This window comes from Mauremys mutica, chromosome 8 (assembly GCF_020497125.1).
Source record: "Mauremys mutica isolate MM-2020 ecotype Southern chromosome 8, ASM2049712v1, whole genome shotgun sequence".
NCBI lineage: Eukaryota > Metazoa > Chordata > Testudines > Geoemydidae > Mauremys > Mauremys mutica.
This window is the reverse complement of record NC_059079.1, coordinates 81,735,501-81,757,834: the sequence shown is the minus strand read 5'-3', so window position 1 is coordinate 81,757,834 and position 22,334 is coordinate 81,735,501. Positions and strand designations below refer to the sequence as shown.

The window sequence follows — 22,334 nt, the reverse complement described above, 5'->3', positions numbered from 1 at the left end:
CTTGTCCACCAAAAGAATAGAGGCAAAGTGTAAATGTGTGTTAGTTTAAGTGGCATATATAACAGAGAGCATTAATATAGGAAAGAACTCCATGCAGGGACTGGGATCATAAATCGCCAAAGAATAACCATGCGTATAGTCAGTTTTGAAAATTAAATTGTACACAAAGTTGACAACTGAATATGTCTGTGAGGGCACTAAAGGATCCAATGCAAGTGAAACTGAATTCAGTGGAGACTGTCCATTGACTTTAACAGAATACAGAGTGGATTCAGAGAGTGAGAAGTGACAATGAACATCTTTCCCAAGTAACTGAGAGATACATTCTGTACACTATTCCCAGCACAACTGTTGAAAATTCAATCTGTACTATCAAACAGACTCAGATATAGCTATTGTAAAAAAAAAAGCCACATATTTAATAGACAAAGTATCAGTCTAGTAACCCAAATCCTAGCTTTGGTACTTACACATTTCCAACATTAAGAACCAATTTGTTGCTAGAAATAAGCAGGAAGATTTCCATAGGTCTCCAATAAATAAATAACAAAGCAACAAATAATGAGGAATACAGTTAATACTGAATTAAGCCCTATTTCATTAATCTACTAATTAACTACAAAATTTCAAGTATAATCGTAGCAGATAGCTACTGCACAGAAGACTTATTAATGCATTATTACACTGATATTTAAATGTTAACTATTATGAAGGCAATAAAGCATTTATGATTATAGCAGTATTTCAACACAAAGAAGGCTAAATACAGCTGTACAGCTCTCATTGCTCCACAAAGGGTACTAATTGACAGTGAACTGTGCATTATTGGTTGTGTGAAGTTAACCCCTTGGCAATGATTCTTCAGCGTGTGGTAGTCTAATGTAGCGGCATTCTTGTATAGGCTCTTGCAGGGGAGCCTTCAAGGTAGATGGAGCAGTGCGAGAGAGACATTTTGCAAACCTGAATACCAAGTACATGAAGCGGTTGTCAAGTGTCTAAAACTCATCATCTCAGTAGCGATTTTTAAGCCTGTGTGTTGTGTTGGAGTCCAAAGACCATAATGCACTCATATATGGAAGATGAGGGGGAACAGAGAAAATCCATCCCCACAATTGTCTATTAAGTGCTATGAAGCCCAGTAGATATTTGAAACAGACTAAGAGCAGAAAACTATGTGAGGGCCTGGACTCTCAGAGCATCCAGGTTCCCTCCGCATCATATGGGGAGACTGGAGACTCACATCACACCAGACTGTCATCAGGATCACACCTCTAACCTGTTGCTTATTTTAGAGACAAGTTTACCCTCATCCCTCACAAACTCACTGTTATCATTGTAAGGTGTTCATTTCCAAAATGCTGAATCAGTAACCTGAGGTTAGAGAAAATGTTATTTATGGCTGCAGACCTGCAGATCTTCAGATCTTGCAAGCAAAGCAGGCTCAGGATGCATCAGTACCTGGTGGGCTTCCAAGAACTACTTGGGAGCTGCACAAAATGGTGTTAGCCAGCTGTAGGTGGCACTTCCCTCTCTGAGGCACATCCTCAGCTGTGGTAAATTGTCAGCTCCAATGACTTCAATCTATACCAGTTGAGATCTGCCCCCTGGGGCAGCATGCTGTTAGGAGGTACTCACTTTCCCATAAGATATAAAACTGACTTGTGGTCATTAAAAGATCACTTAGCATTTTTTCAAAATAGGAATGTTGGCTCTGGAATCCTGTACATATGTATGTATGTATCCCATGACTGATTTTCATGACGTTTGAATGGCAAGTTTTTATTCTGACATTACCCATCTCCTCTTTGGGTCTGGAATCCTGGTTCAATCCCAAATCTGGTAAACACAATCTGCCTCCTTCCTCACATTTCCCATGCAAATTCATTTGCATTCAACATTTATACATACTTCCTAGTGGCACTAAACTGTTATGCAGCATTGCAGTGCACTGATAAAAAAAATACTGAATTCGACCCTAAAAGTGGCTGCATTTTCTGGTGAATGACATGATCCTCTGTATTTCCACAGTTGCTAAAGTGCTTTAGATGAAAGGTGCTATATATATATATATATATATATAAAATCATTATAATATGTGAGAGGAATTAATCCCACATCATTAAAATATTTCTACTCTTGTCTTGTGGCCTCCCCATCATTTTGAGTGGGAAAAGAGGTGCTATTGGGTGACTGATACTTATAAAGATTAGTATATCCCAAATTCTAGAACAAACATAATAGCTTCTAGGCACAGTCCAAATGCTCTGACCAAAAAGTGATAAGATTAGATTTCTAATCTTCCCAGACTAACTACTCAGTTTGAAAGACTCAACCTAGCAGTCTAACTATCTCCCCAAACCAGCTGGACTAATTAGGAACTGAAAAATCCTAGGACTTTTGCTGAATGGCCAGAAGAACTCTCTCTTCTCTCTCTTACCGCTTCAAGCTACAGGGAAATATTATGGGCTTTGTTCCTCTTTGTTGTGTCTTTGCACTGCCAATAATAAAAATTACAACACATCCACCCTACCTACTCCAGTTAAGTACTGGAAATATACTGCAGGACCAAAGAAATCTTCCGGCAATGCCATCAGAAAAGGTTGCAAACCAGATGTAAAAATATTATGTTAAATGCCTATATTACAACAAGTAAAAAGGTAACAATATTAACCGCCTTGCTATTTTTGCAGTCAACCACAACTTCAAGTGATAGAACAGGTGGGCTTTTTTGGGGGTTTCTTTTACAACGAAAGGGTCCTATTATATAACAATGATTAATTATCATCCACTGTAACCCAGCTAATGCAAGTTATGGCATTCTATTTTATCAGTGCTATAAAGAAAAAAGACCTCATAGCAAAATCTAATTTTCCTCCTCTAAACAGTACACTTTTTTCATAAAAGAACACACACAGGAAAACAACTATCAATACAATAGCCGCAATGATTTTTTTTTACGCACAGGATTTGAATGGATGTAAATGACAGAAAAATCTACATGCAACACTAGGCCAGAGCTGAGGGCACGCTTTGGTTTCTGCATATAATAGGGACTGTGATTTTCTTTTACATCCCATTTCTGCAGCTGATTAGCACAAACAGCTAATCAAATTGAGAAATGATATGGTAGATTATATTTTTGATTAGCACTTTTTTCCCAAGTATTAATGAGCATCTACCATAGTTACCAGGGGTCTGCTAGCCATTCAGCCTTTGATAAGCACCAGGCTTCTTTTGTGTAGCATTTGGCTCTGCTGATCAAGGGGGTTTGAAGCATTTGCAGAATTCTCAGCTATGAAGAAACACTAAGGCCCACAGGAGATCAGATCCATGAGAGGGAGAATAAAAAAAAAATGTATAGACAAACTACTGTAAGAAATATACTTTCAAGTGGTGAGGGGTAAATGGGAAAAGAGAAAAGAAACACAACCAGCTCATTTTCTGTATTTGTGTTGCTCTTTGAATTTCTTCTTCTTTTGCTCACTAGAGATTAATAGTCTCTGGTTTGTTTGCCAAAGTTTTGTAGTTTAAAAAAGAATTGTTTGAACCCTGGAAATAACAAGCATCATTTGGCAACACACAGCTCATGCTTATAGGGACTACAACTTTAAACTGAACAGACACTCTTTTAATTTTCATTCTCCCCTCTCCCCACAAAAAAGACCACTTTGCTTACTTTTCTAGCTGTGTGGTAAACCTGTTTTGAATGTATCTTTGATTTGCATGATCCGGGCCTGGAGTTGAAAAGCAGACCTCTGAGGCTGGTTGGAGCAGCGGCAGCTGCTGTGTTGCTGGTAGTGCTAACAAGTCTAACATTTCCCTCTGTCTCCTTTGATTAGACCACTACTTTATCACAGTGTCCTTTTTTTGGCTGTGTGTAATCTGTGTGTTGTGTGTCCATAACACCATGTAATTGGCCCTAATGCAACATTATTATCTGTATGCAGGCAAGGACTGGATACAAATGGTGCATATGCCGGCTCACAACATTCCCAGGAGTAGGGTGATCAGATTCCCAATTTTATAGGGACAGTCCTGATTTTTAGGTCTTTTTTTCTTATATAAGCTCCTATTACCCCCCCACCCACCACCTGTCCTGATTTTTCACATTTGCTGTCTGGTCACCCTACCCAGGAGTGAGTTACTCACCTGTCATCCTCCCTGATTATTGCCTCTGCCATAACTGCCGAGCTTTTCATGTTGCTTGTTCCCAAAGCAAATGGACACACAGTACAAAGTGGAAAGGTAAAGGAGGGTGGAATTCCAGACACACACACGTACATACCCTCAGTTAAACAAAACTGGAATTTTTTAACTAATTTGTCTAGGAATCTCCCAGCACAAGTAAAAACACAATTAAGCCTCAGAACACCCTTCACTTAAACAGTATTGCTAAGATTGTTATCCCTATGCAGGGATGGGTGAATTGAGGCAAACAGAGGTTAAGCTATTTGCCCAAGGACAGTGGTGTAGCTGGGAGAAGAGCCTTGAGGAGCCCTGATATATAGTCCCCTGCTAGCCAGGACCAGTTAGACAGCACTTTCCAGATAGGAAAATATCTCATGATTTCAAAAATCATGAATCATGCGCTCAAATCATGAGAGACATTTTACAAGTGTGGGGTTTTTTTATTTGCCTTTTGGTTTTGGGGCCTTTGCAGTTCACATTTTCAAGCTTCTCTCCACAACCAAGTGTGACAAAGTTTTTTAAATGAAAATTGAGATTCTTATATAATCACAGGATCTGGGCCTTTAAGAAACACACCAAATACCTCAAGACTCAAAATAAAATTGAGAGTTGGCAACTTTTTTTTTTCTCATTTGATTACCAGACTCCTCTTTATTTCAGACTTAGCTGACACCATTTTGATGCAATACAGTCATGGAAAAATACTGTAACCACCACAACGTGAACAGTAACAGGGTTCCTATGACTTCATGTTTACAGAACCGGAGGGCAGGAAATCTTTTAGTATCTATGTGACTAGATTGCAGAACCACAATGCTAACAACACTGTGTCTTTATGCATTATATAGAGATGACGTGTGTCTTGGCTTCCAGGATTTTTCCTCTCTATTTCCATAAAGTTTATTAGATTTACCTTTTCTAAAGCATCAACCCTAATAAGAAAGCCCATTTTGTGGGGGGACAAAAATTAATAAGACTAGATTTAACACAGTGGGCAAAGGTGTCATGTTGACACTAATACATTCTATGGTAATGACTGTTATGGTCATCAATGGCAGCACTACCTCTTAGGCCCCTGCCTACATTGACACTTTAATCTTGTAAGTAGAACTGGTTTTAAATGTCATTTTAAACCAGTTTCTGCTAACAAGGTTTAATCATGTTTTACTAGGTCGCTGTAAACCAAACACACTCATTTACAAACCTACATGCCAGGTCTTGTCCACAATGGTTAAATAACTCCATTTGGAAAAGGTTTTTTATTGTCCTGATTCATAAGGGCACTGCACACCTACGGCTCCGATATACCTCACAGGAGTTAATACTGTTCAGCACCTCTGAAAACCAGGCCATAAATCTGTTTTCAGTAGTTCAAACACAATTTGTGCATTTTGTATACAGGCATAATTAATCCACATAAAGAACATTTGGATCCTGGGATGAAAGTCGCTGTATTTTCATCAATTGTAAAAAGGTTATATTTAACATAAGTCAAAATAAATCAGCATTAAATAAAATGCATAGTATTTCTCAAAGAGGTGAGCTGCCTCAACAACGTCACCCTCTACTTTCTAAATGGCCAAGCAAAGGAAGACCCAGTGCTCCCATGGGTTGTTTTCAATTTTTTTTTCTTTTCCAGTTCTGAGTGCCTCCCATATACAGTTTCTTGATCTCCCCACAGAGCATTTAAATTAAAGCCCATAACCGCTGTGTGGGCATATAATGAAAGTAACTGATGCTGCACTGATTAATCCATTACTCTCAACTGTTAGAAAACATAATGATCTCACAAGGGGCCTTATTCACTGACGTAAAGCAGTTGAGCTGTAATCTGACACCTCAAATTAGCAGCAAAAGCAACAACAGCTGGGTTTTTCTCTCAATATTTGTACCCAACTCTAAAGTGATTTGGCACCATATAAGTGTTATTTTTAAACACAACATTAACACAGCCAACAAACGTTTTAAATGGTCTCCAGGTGTCATGTAAAATCCACAGAAATAAAAACAATCAGTTGCCAATTTGGTTTCTATTCTGCTTTTATCTTAATAAACAGATTCACCATTAATCCTAGGTGATTGTTTTCTTTTTTCAAATGTGTTATCAAAGATATGAGAGGGTCTTCTATTGTTATCTCAGGTGTCTGGCAATGGAAATTTAAACAAGCCAAAGGAAACAGGAAAGAGAAAATGTCCTTTTTTGGAAATGTCTGAGTGAATAAGCTTCATGTGATTAACACATGCATATGCTATGCAGAGCTGGTAGCACCACCTATTATTAAGGTTGCCTGACACTTCCCACTATAATACCCTGTTTTCAATTGCTTTATATCTTTTCCAAACTTACCATTTGGACTGAAATTTTCCATGCTGGGTGTCTGCCTCAGGCTGCATTTTTTCAGCCACTGGTTCAGCTATTTCCAAGAATAAGGCTAGGGAAAAGTACACTGTTTTGTCCCATGTTAAAAAATTCTGGCAACCTTTTCTCTGAAATGCTCAATTGCTCTGAACAAGGCAGGGGTCCAGTGGAAAAAATAGTATGTTATCATGTAAATAAAGAACATTATAATGGATATGCACCAGGGGGCTAACTTTGGCAGGCATGAATTTGCAACCATAATAATGCTCTTTTACCATAGTGTTTTTATGTTCCCAATGTGTGTGCATACGTGCACGTACTCACACACTTCGTGCACTGAATGTATTTTTCTGATTATTGCTGATTTATACCTTTGACATGATATTTAGGTTTCTCATGATCTATGCCTTCATGATCTATGCCCTTCCAAATATGGGGAAAAATAAAGGGAAACAAAGAAGAAATGAATAAAAGGAGTAGACTTCTAAAAATAGATCTTCACCACAAGTTAACACAAGTTAGGTACACTCAACTTTTGCCACTCAAATTAGCCTTGCTCGCGTAAGAGTGGCCACACTGAAAAATAACATTCAAGCTGCTGTGCTGCACTCACTCACGTGTGGCACTAAGATGTCTAGGGGCGTATCCCAGAGCTCTTTGCATTGCAGTAAGCTGAGCCACTCCGTGAATTCTTTCCCAATGAAGAATCTGTCAGTCCTTTCTGGGCACAGGGGGAATTGTGGGAAGGCATTAGAGGACTTGAGTGGTACTAGCCTGAGTCCATAATGCAGAGTGGTCTTGTTAGCAGCTGAGTTGTGCTATCTCAAGCTTCAGGCTGTATCCCCTGACCGGCCAGCCAACTCAAGTAAAAAGCTCCTCCACATGCTAACTAAAGGTTCTGTGTGAGGACAGGACTCAAGTTACAACTTGATTTAACTTTTCAATGATGTTAATCCGTAACCAAGTCTCAGCTGTCAGGGGTTTTCTGGAGAATTATGTTCTATTTCAGCTGGTTAACTGAAATTCCTGAGAGTTTGTAGGTTGGTTTTGCATTTGAATTTTTCATTTAATATACCGAGCAAACAATGCTTTCAGTAATGAATTTACAAGAATTATTGTCTAGCCTTTTGAATAGGGGTTGCTTTTTGTCTTTCATGTATATTATATACATCTCCAAACAATTAGATCATAAGCCTGTCAAAGCACAGACCATGTGTTTACTCTGAACCACGTAACATACTGTGGGTGCTACAATAACAATATTATTAATAATACAAAATATTTTTATACATTCCTTCATTCTGCTATATCTTCTTTAACAGAACTTAATTTTCCTTGGTGATTGTTGCCATGTTTTAGAGTGTTTTCTTGACATAGGAGATCTCTTGCAATAGGGGCCGTCATTTTCATATTAGCCATAAAGTGCAAATTTACAAAGAAATAGTATTTCCATTTTTGGTGCACACAGATGAAGCTGTAAGTAAGATACAATAGTGACATCTCAAGATGGATCATTCTTTACAGAGTCCATAAAGAGCTACTAAAACATAATTAAAAATTCTTAAACTTTTGAACTTAGAAGAAAGAGCTTTAAAATACAAGAAAGCAAGCGTTCATCCTCTATACAGTGCCAATTTAATCCAAAACTGTATATTTTTGTATTATGAGAAAGGCCTTCTTCCAGCTCCAATATAAAATATTTTCATTTAGTATGTGATAATATGTCTAGCACAGGAGATCCAGTGGGCTGGAAAAGCATACTTGCCTATCAAAATAGAGAAACAAAAAAACAGGATACTGGAAGATGTTTGATTTAAGACCATGTAAATGCCAGTTCCTGGGTTTGCAACCACCAGAGCTCTCAACTCAAATGAGCTAGTTGATTGTCACTGAGATATCTAAATCCTAGGCACAGCCATTACAAATGAAGTTCAGGACTCGAGGCATAGGGGCAAAATGACCATCAATACTGCAAAGCCTGTGGTAGAAAAGGTAAAACGTAAGACTCAGTGCTCCTTCAACCAGTTCACTATCTCAGATCATTATATTTACTATGTATATTCTATTATATTTTTACTTTTCTTTTTAGTATATAACCAAGTGGATATAAACTGGCCACTAATAAATTTATGGTAGAAATTAGAAGACAGTTTCTAATCAACAGAGAAGTGAGGCTCTGGTGCAGCCTTTCCACAGGAGTAGTGGGAACAAACAACATACTTAGTTTTAGGATGGAATTTGATGCATTTCTGAATGGGATTATATGATGGGGTTGTCTGCAGCAGCAAGGGACTGGACTTGATGACCCAAAAGGTCTCTTCTAGTCTTACAATCCTAAACCTTTCTATCCTTGAAGAGGGACTTCAGCACAATACCTCTCTCCATTTTAGACCTAAGCATATGATGCCTTGAGTAATTCTTGTTCAAAGAAAAAGATGACTGATGAATAGGCAACCCAGTTGCCTCTTGTTGCAAAAGTATTTCAGTGATGACGTTTTCCCATCTTCCACCCTAAATCATTTGCTGTCCCCATTGTCAAACACCTTCAATCTTTCAATACAGGCAGTGCAACTCCACTGAAAGTGTTCAAGTTGCGCCTCGCACTGAATTTCTTGTTTTAATTTGGGGTAAGAATAGTAGAAGTGCAGTTATTTTATAGCCCCTTTCCCTTCAGGAATAAAGTCACTCTCACTCAAGCAAATAAGACAAAAATGGGAGCTAAACTAATTGGTTAAAAGTAGATATCTTAAATTATTGGTGGCTCCTTATGCACGTAATATGCTTGTCTTTCATCGAAGGACCTGAACATACAAAGTAAATGATAAGCCCATGACACTCCTGAAAAATGGATTTTACAACTATTTGACATGTGGGAGACTGAGGCATGGAGAGATTAAGAGTCTCATCTTGCGCTGATTGAAGTCAATGGGATTTAAGCATATGAAGTGCTGTTCTGAACAGGGATGGATTTAAGCACATACGTGAGAGTTTTCTATGAAACGGAGGCCTTACATGGCTTGTTGAAGGTCAACACGACAGCGAAAGAGCCAGGGAGAGATCCTAGGAGTTCTGTTTCCCAGTTCTCCTCTTTAACCATTAGATATCAATCCCCATTCGATCTATGTTTCATTCCTGAATGTGCTTCAGTTTTATAAGGCTGATGCTACATTAGACTCCCAATTCAGCTCCATCAATGGGGCCGACAGCAGCAGTGCTGGTGTAGCCAAGGCTTCACAGTCACCAGCATTTTTACTCCTCTGTTGTCTAACCTTTGCCACCAAACAACATGATGATAAAAATACCGAAGACCATTGGCACCATGCTCACACTACTGCCAGCACCGGTGGAGCTTAACTGGTGGTAGCAATCGTATATACTTTTGGGAGAAAAAGACAAGTGAAGACAAGGCTTAAGGGACTAAATCATTCTCTTTCTAGGGGATATTGTTCATTCAAGCACTTATTCAATCATGGGTCTCTTTTAAACAAAAATCACCAATGGTAATGAACTATGGTGTTCACGCTGGATTATTTTTTACATCCATTTCATCAGGATCCTCTATTTAAAGTCAAAGGTGCTTTCAAGTTGTGATTCCAGAAGGGGCTGTTCAACTAATTCCAAGTCATTATGTCTGGAAAAGCAAGTGTCCCACCTTTCATTTCACTATGAAAACAAGAGTACCTCCTCTTTAGAGGACTCCACTATTCTGTCTAGAATACTTAATGCCATTCATTGCTAGTTACCTCAGCAGCAACTTCATGGTACACTATGAAGTACTCCATAAAGCCTCTCTCACTGAGTGAAAGCAGCTCTGTGCTTTCCCCTCCATCCTGTTGCAATTAGTCAATATTGCATTCTTCCCTGATACCTGTACCCAAAGATCTGCAGAAATGCTGGTCTTATCTTTGCAATCTTCTACACATCACAACCAATTGCTCTCCTAGACAGAAAGTGAAACTTAAACAGAAAATCCAGTTGTAAAAGGATCACTGCAAAGGCAAACTAAAAACTTTTTTTATTTGTTTGGGATCAATATTATTCACTTGTTTTGTTACGTTTGTTGGCTGTTTCATTTTTTTATTTTTAAATAAAGTGTGTTTCAACAAATTATTTTAGTATATTTAATAACAGCACAACAAAGTCTGGTTTTACTTACCTTTTCATAAAGAGGAGACTTCATGAATTAAAGGTTTGCATAAAGTGTTTAAATATTTCAGTGTAGCACGCTGAGAGAGATTATGTTATGGATCCAAGCCTCAATAGTTTAATAATTGTGTAAATTATTCTGACAAGGGGAAAGACAACCACACCCACAGTCACCGAATAAGCTGTATTATAGCAGTTTTTCATGATAGAACAGTTGTAGTGGCATGGATGCTTGCATTTTGACATCTAATTTCCAAGCATTTGCAGCTCAGCCATAAAAATGCACTTTAGGTTGATCATATATTATCACCAAATTTTTACATTCAAAATTTTGGTGAGTGAGTTTATAACTCAAACACAAACCTCCACACAAAAACACAGATTCATTCTACTGAATGCAGAACTCAACCACACCTATTTGACTAACTATACAATTTTAAAGTTATTTTTGTATTTTGTTAATGGTATCACATAAGTTGAAAACAACTTCTCCTTCCTGTAGGGGTGCGAAAAACTAGTTAAAAAAATCATATGGTTTAATTCTTGCCTAAAACAAATCTGAACCAGTGAGTACCATCACTGCACCCAATCCAATGCCCATTGAAGTCAATGACGGACTTTCTACCAAATTTAATGGTCCCTGAATTAGGCCCTTGCAGTCTATTGATTTGGGCAAGGATTTTCAAAGGAGCTAAGGGGATTTAGGCACTGAACTCTCTTTAGGTTTCAGTGGGATGTGGGCATTTCAGTCCTGTAGGCTCCTTTAAAAATCCTGGACTTGATCAAGAATATGCACTTATCAATAATTATTTTGTAGATCATGTTTTATGTAACACAGTGATCACCTGTAAAACAAAGCAAAATAGAATTTACCAAATGGTGAGCTTTCAGCAGTGCCCACTGTACATTATCATTCATTATATATATGAGACTGATTTAGCTCCCACTGAAGTTAATGGAAGCTGGATCAGGCCCTATATGCATAATTCATTTAAAGCATACCTGAATACATATTCACAAGGAAGACCAGCAAGAAGAGATGAGCTGAAGGGGACTCATGTGAATGCCTAGTTCAGAGTCACAGCCTCTGGGCAATGTAAAAGAGAATCTCAGCTTACATTTTAAAGAGTTATTTATACCCCTTTCCATAGCAGAGACAACCTTAAAAATGTAAACCAAGTCAAAGTAATGCAATCCAACTGCTAGGTTTGAAAGGAACAAACAGCTGGATTCCACTTCTGCAGCGAGATGCTGGGGGAATCCAATGATCAACATGCCGCAGTTCCCAAATAGAGAAGTCCTATAGTATAAAATCTATTGAGGTCTATCTATTCAATTGGGCTATACAAAGAGAAATTCTAAATAATAATCATAATAATTTTCTAATTTAATTCAGAAGAGAATGGTTTCATGCTTCCAGTTATCTTTTTTTTATTTTAGTTTCTGTAAGACTTCTCCATTGATGAGCACACAATTGTTTTGGCAAAACAAGTCAGCTGAGTGGTGGGGAATCTCCCAATAAAACACCTTCCCAAAATCCTCAGGTCAACCCCATGCATGGTACTGTGATTATAGCAGACACAAATGGTTTCCCTTTTCAGGTACAGAGAAGGATAGCAAAAATTGTCTTGTATACCCACTCAAAAATGCTACGATTGTGTCTACTTGTTAAAATGTTCCCCCTCTCCAAGGTTCTCCCTGCACCAGCTGCCGCCAGTTGCCGCAATGCGGCATTGTCTGCTATGACTGAAGTAGCCTGCATGCCCAACTTAGGCCACTAGGAGCATAGAGGGACAAACTCTCAAGCTCTATACACCACATTGCCAGCTACTCCAAAAAGCATAAGGATAACAATGAGTAGGAGGTGGGACCAAGATAGTTCTTCATTGAGTGATACGGCTGCAGCCCACCTCTTCCCCCCACCATTCTTTTCCTATCAAGCCTCATCCCAGAGTTTGAAGAGGAGGTTTGGGAGGAAGTCTAGAACCCCATTCCCATCTGACCCTCCATACTAATGACAGAAGACTGGCTTTCCCCAGCTACCTGCTATGATCTGCACCCCCCACAATAGACAAGGGGGACATGAAGAACCAAACAGTGAAATGATGGACGGATATGAAATGGGGAGGAAAAAATGACACTGATTTTTTTGAAGGGACTTGAGAGAGGAAAGGAAATGTGTCTTTTACCCAGTGAACACCACATGTATTGCCAAGTAAGACAGAACATTTCTCAGGAAGCCCTTTGTTAAAATTTTAGGTTCTAAAGAAGTACGTATAGCCCTCATGGTGAAGTTACATGCGTTGTACATTAAGGTTGATATGTAGACTATTATAAATACATACTAACAGATGGGGCATGTATCTCACACTGAAACTGGAAATTTAGAACTTGCATGTTCAAACATTCACATTGGAAATGTTATCATTTATATAGCATGGGAAACTGCAAAACAGACCTTTGCCAAACCCAGGCACAGAGGCAGCTATTTGTGCCATACACATTCTTTTGGGTGAAAGTGCAAAGAAGTCTGCACTTAGATAATGCTTTCCCAGCCAGAAGGCCGAAACTAAAAATGAACTGTTTTTGTAGTAATGGTGCTTTAGGCAAACCGTGTCTAACTTAGAAAGTAAAAAGTTAAAAATCTGCTAAAAATATCACCTCGTCCTGACTAAATTTCCTTAAGGTGCAGCTTGCCCAATTGCCAGAGCCAGGAGGCTTCTTCCAGTCCCTAAATGATTACAAAAGTTAGTTACTTCACAACCACATGCTACGCGCAAAGAAACCAACCCAACTTAAATACTGAATACTCACAGTGTTCCACTCATCTTCAGTTCACAAAGTAAAAACTTGCAAAACAAAACAGAAGCTTGAATAAATATGAAACAGTCATCTGATGGTGAATATTCTGCAAACATGAAAAGAAGCTAAATAAATGAAGTCAACTATTCCTAGTAAATTATTTGCTCAGCTCTAATAGCTATACACATGCACAACAGGGTATTAACTCCGCTTTGGATGATTTGCATCTCAATGTAGAAATGTAGCAAGTATTAGCTCAAGCACCTCACCTGATTTCAAATGCCATCACAGTAGATGGGGAGAAAGGTTGTTTCTGAGATAAAATGGATCCAAGCCTTATAGGATTTTATAGATCAACCTATCTTGAATTATATCCATGAGCCAATAGGCTGCCTGTGCCGTTGGAGAATTGCTGAAATAAACTCCCTGCTGGTGACTCCACCCAGCAGACTGACAACCTCATTCTGCACCAACTGGAGCTTGTGAGTGGGCTTCAAGGATAGTCTCATGTCTGCTGCATTGCGGTAATCCATGGATTACTGTGGCCATGTCCAACTCGGAGACAGATGGTCACAATCACCCTCACTAGACAAAAATGGAGGAAGGCACTTTTGGTGACTGACACCAGCCAAGATTTCAGAAGTAGAGGGTGTGAAAGCACCTCCAAACTATGCATCTCTAGGCAAAGGGCAGGTAGATGTTTTCATTAAAAAGTGCACAAATCCTTCCTCTGTACTCTCTAGAGCTTTCTGCCTACTCATCAGTCTCACCTCTACCTTGTTTGAATTAGAGGAAGATTCCTCAAACTCAGTCCAAATCCCAACCTTTGCCAGGCACTAGGAAACTGCAGACACAACGGTGTGAGGAAAATGAGAGAGATGGATATTTGCTGAATACTATTCGTGCTGCGGCTCAAAATGTTCTGCAATCTCCCTCAGTGCCTCCTATGAAATAACAAAAAGCCTTGTAGAACCTCACTTAGTAAATCCTAAGGGACAGATTATCAATTGTCCAAACCTCCACTCCAAGCTCTCTAAAAGCAAGGAGTGGAAATACACAAGAGCAATACAGTCTACCCCAGCTAGGGTCTATGTGTGATCCAACAAAACCTTAAAGTCAACGGTATTTAAAGAACATCAAAATAACATTTGTCCAATGTTAGTACACAATGAACATATGTTTAACAATAATTCACCCAATAATGTAAACTACTCCAATTTATATAGGATTAATACACCTCTACCCCGATATAATGCTGTCCTCAGGAGTCAAAAAATCTTACTGCGTTATAGGTGAAACCATGTTATATTGAACTTACTTTGATTTGCCGGAGCGCGCAGCCCTGCACACCCCCCCCAGAGCGCTGCTTTATCGCGTTATATCCGAATTCGTGTTATATTGGGTCGCGTTATATCGGGGTAGAGGTGTAATATTAATTTATCATGTTTTGATGTGTTTCCTTCCTTTATTAAGGCTGAAAATTACAAAAAAAAGTGTTCTACCAAAATTAAGTTTGTGATAATGTTATTTTAAAATTAAGGGTCATGCTTCCATCCTTAACAAATCCTCTTTCACCTTCCTTTCTTTTAATAAACAAAACAGCACATGCTAATTAAAGAATTGAGCATTTTCCTTTCTGTATCCTATCATAACATACGTGTGATTGTCTCATTAAAAATTCTCAGTTTTTCCTCTGAATTTCTTGTGTGCATGTGAATATATTATACAAATATAATTTTAGATCTATTTATGCTAAATGGATATTTATATACAAGTACAAAATTAAACAATAGACAAATCTGGGATTGCTGTCTTTTAGATCAAAAGCAGCCTAGAATTCTGCACTTGCAATTTTGTGCTGATCAATTAATTGGAGAGGCCTTTTTCAGGCACAAATGTACCTGATTTGCAAGCACAATTTCTATCTACAAATTAATTTCTTAAATGTCCATATGCTACCATTTCAATCACCAATTGGTTGGAGATGCAAAATTATTGGCTTATCTGGAAATTTTTGGAAGCTTTAATGTCAAACATCATACAGACTTCGGAATCTCAGCAGCTACAGTTTAAAGTTAAATATTCGGCATGGTGGATGGTGCGCTGGACCCACAACTCTGCTACAGGGAGCATCCTAGATACATTCTTTTCCACCATATTCAAAATTTAAACTCAAGAGAGTCTAATTTGAGAAGAATCAGGGTTATTATGGACTAAATGGGGGAATGAGTGCCTTAGTCCCAGAGCCCTCATAGAGGTGCCAGCACCACTCTCTCTCTTATAATGATTGGGATCCAGGTCAAGCGCTTGTACTGTCTGCAGCTGTGGCAGTATGGCAGATGGAGAATGACAAAAAGCAGATTCCAGGCCATTTAGAACTTTATAGGTCATGACCAACACCTTAAACAGCACCCGGAAACTGATAGGAAACCAGCATTGATCCCAGAACAGTGGAGTAATGCACTCCCAGCCATGTGCGCCACTCAGTGAGTGCTGCTGCATTCTGCACCGTCTTCAGTTTTTGAAAGGTTTTATGGCGCAATGCTATGTTGAGCATGTTGCAACAATCTAATCTTGAGGTGACAAAGGCTTGAACAACAGTAGCAAGGTCTGCATCAGAATGGAGAAGTTGCAACCTGTTGGCCACGCAGATGGTAAACAACTGACTGGGCTACTGCTGTGACATGATCATCCAACAACAGTTGGGAGTCATAGCTGGGAGTTCTGGTAACTAACAGCAGATCCACTCCCTCCACTAAGGGATTCATATTTTACCTTCCCTAGCTACTTCCCCCAACACCACCTCAGTCTCATCTGGATGGAGCTTCAGCCAGCTCACTCTCACTACCACTCTCCCTCAACTACACATTAGCTAAGATGTTGAACTGCATAGTCCAATTCAAATGAGTGAAAGAAACACAGCTGGGAGCCTTCAGTGATAAATTGGTCACTTACATCAAGACTGACAGTCAAAGTTAAAAGCTTGCCCTATGTTTCCTATACAACTGATGGAAATACTATATCAGACAGAGGGGAGGAAGGAGTAGCAAAGTAGTTACAAGATGAACAGAGCCTGCAAACGAAAAAACTAATATCATGGGAAAGTGAGTCTGGCAGAAGTCCCCGGCAGGTCATAAAAACAAGTCCCTCTCAGAAATGTATTTTGTTCTTGATTCATGAATATAATAGTTCCAAATTGGCACTGCTCTTATCTTGATGTGTTCTGCATCCCTAAGGGCTCCTGGGTATTATTAGTTTAAAGGCGATAAAAACACCATGATAGTGGGGGTAGGTGGGAAATGAGCACAGCATTCAAATATACTTCAGTAAGTCGAATCCATCTTCTGTAGATATAGGATATAGTTCGGCATCAATATTGATTTTTCATGGACATGGCAAGAATACTAATACTAATAGGACTAACAAAATTACTAGTTAAAGTACTTATGTGAATATACTGAACCCATCCATAAAGCAACTACTATTAAGACCATAACAGGCATGAAAGACTCTTACAGAGAGCCTCTCTTCCCCCTTCTTATTTTGTTTCTGTTGGTCTTGATATAAAACCTGTCACCTTGGTGCCATCTGGATATTGTTCCTCTCACCGTACACTGTACTTCCAACCTCACATTTTTGAAATATGTTATACAACCAAGGTTATCTCACATTTCATTTCCATACTGTTAGCAATAACAATAGATGTCTCACTGAAAATTTTCATCAAATAACATTCCTTATTAAACATTAAAACATTCCACACACCCCAGCCTGCCTCCCCGGTGCAGAATTCTTCATTTCCAATTGATACAACATGCTAATCGCACACATCAGGGTTTCAGTATATTTCAGAAAGTTCCCAGGACTGGAGAGAAAGTCCTCTACTGCACAGATTTCCTGTTCCTCTTATCTCCAATTTGATTCTTGTAATGGAAAGTGCAACAGCAGCCATGCTTTTTGGGACCGCTGCTCACTCCTTCACTGTAGAGATCTACAATCAGACAGAAACTGATGGGGAAGGACAGTTACTGGGCATTCTCGTAATGCTTATCACTGGAGTAGGTCCAGATAGCTAATGAAGTAGAGAAAAGAGGAACTAGCCACCTGTCCAGTGATACCCCTATACACTGGGGCAGTGGTACTTCACCACAGCTAAGTCTACATTTGTTTCATCTCTGGCTGTCCTGTGAGAGTAGCTTCCTGTCATAACTTGGAGGTGGGGGGGATAGAAGCCTGGTGATACTGTTAGAAAAAGCTTGTATTCCAAATTATTTTGGATTACATGCAATGGGATTAAACCGTATAGTCTGATTACCTACACCTTGTCACTAGTAACTCCTTTTGAATGTTTGTTTTCATCACGTGTCTTATGTGTACAATTACTAGTCAAGAAGTTAATAGATTTTTAACCCAAATTCATTATGAGCCTAACTGTATTATTTTCCATTTATTTGTTATTTTAATTCAACTGCACACAAGCATGAATGACTAAAACAAGAGTTATACATACAATTTATTGTGAAATCTAGTTCCCACTACAATATTCTGAGTGCACTGTAGCAGTTAAGAATGCACCTCACACAGTTCAAATTTAATCTTGATTGCCAGAACTGATCGTAATTTGCAGAAAAATAGAGCAAGAAATCATTCTCGTGGCATTTTCAGGCTTTCATTAAGCTATGACATCTCATATATTTAGAATTATGTCATGACTTTAACGCCCTGCCTCTCAAGATAGCTGAAGCAAATAAAATGCTGAGATATGCCTGGCAAAGCATTTTGTAAATAAGTAAAACTGGCTCTCTGTGTATATACACACACACATATATATGTGTGAGTAATTATATGTGTGTGTGTGCGTAATTATAAGCAGTAAGACTGTAAACAGAAGAAAACTGGAAGAAAAAATAAGTTATGCTATATCTGAACACCCTGATTCATGCTCACAAAAATGTTTCAAGTTTGTTCATCTGAAAATGCATTCACTGTGTATTATAATCATACAGCTGAGAGTTCACTGTCATAAGAGGAAAAGTTATTTAACGAGTTATTGTGGAATACTGTGTTATTTTACATGTTGGAATATTACCCATGGTAACTTGTAACTCAAGGTAAAGCTGTTGAATTCTCAACATAATCTGTGGCAACAGAAATGGATTTAAGTAGAAAGTCTGACTAAGACGCCACAATAATATATCCTCATTCTGCTTGTGAAAGTTTCGTTGCTTGTCAACGTGTGTTTTACACGTAGTCCAAGGGAACCATACTATCCGAATTTAAACTGTTCTAGTAGATTCTGATGTGTTCTCCAGAATACAAGCTTCCATCTGAAGCAAATTTTAAAAAGCCAAGTGCATGATTTGGATCATATTGAGATCTCCGTATTTCATAGTCTGCATAATGAATACTTTTTGAGATACCAGGTTCCAGTTCATAATCTGAGTCAGAAAGAAGACAAGTTCAAACTCCAATACCCCTTTTTTGAATTTTCATTTTCAAATTGTGTTTATTTATTTGATAGTCCCGAGCACTTTTCGCTAGGTTTGAGCTTTGGGACCTGGAAAATATTTTTCATAGTTTCTTTTTCAGATCAACGCCTACTTTTCAGACACTTACAAGCTAATGACTAGAACTGAGGTTCTGAGTTTAGTTTTTGGTGCTCAATTCATGTATTAGAATTTCAGGCATGATTTAGGTTTGCTTTAGAAATCTGGCTGCTACGGTTGGGATTTTTTCAAACTTTGTGAGTATACTGTGGATGTATTCCACCCTAAATGTCTTTTAATATTGAATGCCTCTATACACAGTTTGTTGTCCAGTAATTTAAACAAGATTATTCATACAAGTAGGACTACTCATGGCAAAAGGATTGGAAGGTTTAGTCCACAGCTTGGAAAGCCTCAGAACCCAGGATGAGAGGCATAAGATGAATGAGTAATTATAACAGTAATTAACACTATTAACAACGTACCAAGAACAAAACTGTGGATTATTAGAACTGCATGGTGAGAACAGTGTGTTTGAAATGACACTCTTAGCACAGTTTTCTTTGGGAAAACTCTTGGTAATGTGAACTAAATTGAAAAGTATGCCGTGGTCTTTTTGTTCCTTTCTATCTTGTGAAATCTGCAACATTTAGAAAGTTTTCAAGCTCCAATTTTCAAAGCTATTTCAAGTAACCAGATCCTCAAAAATCCCAAGATTTTAAGCATTTCATTGCTGCTGATGATAGCACAAACACCCAGCTAATATTCATATTAGCTTGTCCGGTTTGGATGGACATACTGAACTCACCCTGACATTCATTCTTGTTGAAAGGATGTCCCACAGGAATGAAGATGAAATTCTGAATGTTGAAATACTTGTGTCATCTATTCAATATTCTTCGGATTAATTGGCTAATCAAGATGTCTGCTAACACCTTTACAAATAAGGATAAAAATGGCACCAACTAAAAAGTGTTGGACTCCTGGGATATGGATTGGAGGATGTTGAGGTTTGTTTTGTTTTTTTAATGAATCCTAGCCTGTCGACAGCTAAGCTGGTTCAGTTTAATAATCTAATAAATATTTCTGAATGGTGCCGTTGTGTCGTATGGTGATATCTGGCATTATAAGCTAAGGACTCAGTGGAGTAGAACAGAAATAAAGAAAACCAGCCTATAGCAGAAATCATACTTTTTGTTTGGTGGGAAATTCACATCAATTTTGTTGCGTTTTCACTTTACAAATGCATATCAGTTTTATATTTTATTATGATTTTACTCATAAGATGCACCCTCCTTTGAGGCTTAAATTGTAAAATTCACTTTTAAGTCTTCCTAAATTTTATCTAATTGTAGTTATCTAATTGTAGTACTAATATATGAAGCTTCCTGTACTATTGTGTCATAACAACAACAATCCAGCCACTCCAAAATATTTCTATTTTACTTCAAACCACTATGCTGGCACATTATTAGTAAGGCTTTTGGAGATCCAACAAAAGCCACATGCAAGAACCAGTGATTCATACTGATGAACCGGCACAGGGCACAGTAACAGCAATGCAACTTGGCAATTTATGCCACAAAGTCTGAAGGGCACACTACTATATGTGCCAATTAGAAGTTTGTAAACATCCTAGTACATACAATCACATTCCTTAATTGAGATACAGGTATCCCAGGCATTAGCACAATACTGTATAAACACGTATTTTGGGTAGTGCAATTAATTGCAGTGACAGCCCAATTTTAACCTTCACTCTGCCCTGTTTGGTGCTAGTTTATTAATGAAAAGAGTTTAATGACAAGTTTACTAATGGCAGGAAGAACTGATGTTAAATAGGCTCTTATACAAGCATCAGAACCTCTCTCTGAGAACCAATAACCCAAAAAATCATATCATGGGGCTCTCTATTCTCAGAGACAATTGAATAATTTCCCTTCCAGTTCCTAAATCTACTCGGAGAAGCTCATCAAATTCCTCTTCTCCTCTGATGAGTTTCAATTTGGGAAGCAAATGCAATAAAGAGATGGAACTGCTAAAATTTAGTATAGTAATTTATTTTCAGTATAGCACTAAGAATGGGCTAGATATGTTAAGCAACTTGCAAAAGCACATGGCCTCTGCTCCCAAAGTTTTTATAATTTAGGCAAGAATTTACCATGTAAACAAATCTGTGTACATTTTGAGAAAGACTGAAATATTTTAGTTTGTGGGAAAAATAAAAATGAACAAGGCTGCATCATTTGGTATCACTGCAAATTGCTCTAGCGAACAGTATTTGTCAAAATTACCATGTCTCCATTATGGGATGGATTATAGGTTAGAACATATTTGCGTACAATTATGTAGTGGTGACTGCACTAGGGAGTGGTCACTTGATCATCTTCTAGTTCCATTGTTAACATTCTTTCTAAGCGCTGATAACTTTTTGATCTTTGACTCTTTGTAACAATATTCAGGATGAAGGTGAGACATCTCTTGGGAAGTTAAGCCATTTGTTTTGTTTCACAGACTTGACGTGCTCAAAATTGCTTTGAAGAGCTTAAATAAAAATTTCAAACTGGGGATGCAACATAATACTGAGGATTTTGTGCCTGTAAGATAGATATCTTAAAAATTACTTAGCGCCAACCTATTTTCTCATCTCATAGAATTAAGACTGATTTCTCCCATAAAAGCATGCCTATGTTGAAAATTAAAACTGCAAAGAATAATTGCTTATGGCCAATTCTAAACACAGAGCAGGTTAGAACAGATTCTCCCCCTCAGCAATTATATTGATTTGGGGATGGTTTAGAATCAGGCCATTATAGACAGATAGATAGGTAGATAAACTAATTCATCATTTGATCAGCTCTGATAACAATGGGAAAGAGAAATATGTTGCTAAAAACGATTGCAGAGCCTACAGTTATTAGACTATTATAGTACAAATATCATGTAATTTGCTAGTCAACATACTTTGTTGAAAGTAATAGCACAATCTAGTGTCAGCGGATGTCTTATGCATCATCCTTGGATAAAGAAAATATATGTCATCAGAAAAAATATTAGAATTGAACTTATTCTTTGTGTAAAATTGGATCATGCTTATGGTAGCTAGTGATGACTTTAAAAAAACATCACAATAATCCTTTCAATCTGGCAGAGAAGGAAAATGTTATTGTGGGATGTCATTACCTTTTCTAACAAATGCTATTAATTCAAAAGAAAGGTTCTGTCTTTCTAACTGTATTCTTCACAAAACAAGTTTCCACCTAGGAGATCCTTCAAATACCTAATGTGAGCTCAACACAAGAGATAAACAGTATTAGGTCAATAACAACATGTTTATTATACATCATGGCTTC

The 22,334-nt window shown here is 38.0% G+C and overlaps 1 protein-coding gene across 3 annotated transcripts in view; it reads right to left on the bottom strand.

The window, feature by feature from the left end:
• Positions 1-22,334, bottom strand: part of SLIT3 (slit guidance ligand 3) — a 768,837-nt gene that overhangs the window by 297,231 nt on the left and 449,272 nt on the right. The window contains exon 1 of one of the 3 annotated variants that reach the window (XM_045026796.1): positions 1,326-1,423. The exons of the other annotated variants lie outside the window; for them this stretch is intronic. The gene's annotated coding sequence lies outside the window, so the exon portion shown is untranslated. Of the gene's footprint in view, positions 1-1,325; positions 1,424-22,334 lie in introns of those variants that run through there. 3 annotated transcript variants of the gene reach the window in all.